A 1,943-nucleotide genomic window follows, 5' to 3' on the forward strand; every position below is an offset into this window, starting at 1 on the left:
CCCCCCTCCCCTCTGGGAACCATCAGTCTGTTTTCTATAGTTAAGACTGTTTCTTGATTTGCCTCCCTCTCTTCCTCCTCCTCCCTTTGTCTGGTTTCTTGCATTCTTCATATGGTATACTCTCATGTGGTATTTGTCTTTCTCTGACTTATTTCACTTAGCATAACACTGTCTAGTTCCATCCATGTCATTGCAAATGGAAAAATTTCATTCTTAAAAATACGGAACGCTCATAAATCTGCATGTCACCCTTGCACAGAGGCCATGCTAATCCTCTCTGTATCATTCCAGTTTTAGTATTAGTGCTGCCAAAGCAAGCACTTTACTCTAAACTTCTTGGGAGCAGAGATGGAGTTTCTCATTTCTTCATCCTTTAGTAAGGCACTCAGCAAATAGCTGTTAAACAAAGGAGCCTGCTTGGGATTCTGTCTCCCTCTCTGTCCCTCCCCCGCTTGCTCTCTCCCTCTCTCAAAACAAATTAAACTTAAAAAAAAGAAAAGCATTTTGACCTTCCTATGTTTAAATACTTAGAATATCTCTTGAAGGATAATAAAAATAGTTGCCTTTGGAGTGGACAAAATGGAGCTGGAAGAGAAGTAGTAAGGAAAGGAGAGTTTACATTTTCGGCATTTTGTACCATGTCCATATATCGCGTATTCAGTTAAATCAACCAAATAGCCAACCAATTTCTCTTATTTCTTTTTGTTTTGTTTTGTTGTTTGTGTTTTAATTTCTCTTATTTCTATATCAATATTCCCTTTAACTTCCAGCACCAGCTAGGAGTACATTTAATTTCATTCAGACTGCCGCCATTATTTCTCATGTGGAAACACTGCCATCTTGTGGACTTTTAAGATAGTGCTGCTAAAAATATTAAAATCCTTCCATTTCACTCCACTCCATTCCTCCCAACAAATATTTGTTGATGCCTACCGTGTGCATTTGTCCAATCGTTTAAAGCTGACAAAGTTTCAGTGATATTCAACCTCATTTACAGAACATCTGTGAAGCGCCAGGCACTGAAACTACAGTCCCAAAAAAGTCTCGGAGATCTGGCGGGGAGTCGGGGGAGGTGTCTCCAGACGTCATTGCATAGCTGTTAAGCGCTACAGCAGAGATAATTCAGGTTTCCCTGGGAGCCCACAGCAGGCTGAGTGTCCGGGGAAGAGACATCTGAGCTGAGTTCTGCAGGAAGAGCCACAACTGACCCCCCAAAAAGGGAATAAAGTAGCTTGCTTGGGGGGCGCTTGGAGAATGGGTCACTGCAAAGGGAACACTCTGAAAATTCACAGAAACAATACATTTTTTTTTCAATGCACAGTTGAGGAACTGTGTGTGCAGTGTGGCTAAAGCACGGAATAGGAGAGACTAAGAGGTGAGAAATGAGGCTTCATTTCATAACCAGAGAGGTTAAAGCAACTTAACCAGGTTCTCTCAGCAAGTACACGCTGCACCAAGAAATTTTTTAAGTGTTTTTATAACTTTTTTAAAGTTTATTTATTTTTCAGAGAGATAGAGACAGAGTGAGGGGTAGAGGGACAGAAATAGAGGGAGAGAGAGAATCCCAAGCAGGCTCCATGGTGTCAGCAAAGAGCTCAACATGGGGCTCAATCTCACAAAACTGGGAGATCATGACCTGAGCTGAAACCAAGAGTCAGACACTTAACGGACTGAGCCACCCTGGTGCCCCTGCACCAAGAATTTAAACCCAGATCTAAATAACTCCACTGCTTCTCTTTGTCACCACTAATGTTTTGCTCTGTGAGCCTTTCCAGGGCCCCTTGCCTAATGCTCTGCTTCTCCAGACCCAGACTCAAAGGTGGGGCTCCTCTCTCCCTCCCTCCCTTCCTTTTTTCCTTCCTTCCCTCCTTCCCTTTTCATAATGCTTGTTTCTGTAGCCTTGGCACTAGGGAGGAGCAAGGGAAGGCTTTTTAGATCACAAA

At 42.8% G+C, this 1,943-nt stretch overlaps 1 non-coding gene across 1 annotated transcript; it reads right to left on the reverse strand.

Moving 5' to 3' along the window:
• Positions 1-215: 215 nt before the first annotated feature.
• Positions 216-321, reverse strand: LOC113593820 (U6 spliceosomal RNA). The gene has a single exon (XR_003414184.1). It is a non-coding gene; the product is annotated as a U6 spliceosomal RNA (small nuclear RNA).
• Positions 322-1,943: the final 1,622 nt, after the last annotated feature.

This window comes from Acinonyx jubatus, chromosome D1 (assembly GCF_027475565.1).
Source record: "Acinonyx jubatus isolate Ajub_Pintada_27869175 chromosome D1, VMU_Ajub_asm_v1.0, whole genome shotgun sequence".
NCBI classification, from domain to species: Eukaryota; Metazoa; Chordata; class Mammalia; order Carnivora; family Felidae; genus Acinonyx; species Acinonyx jubatus.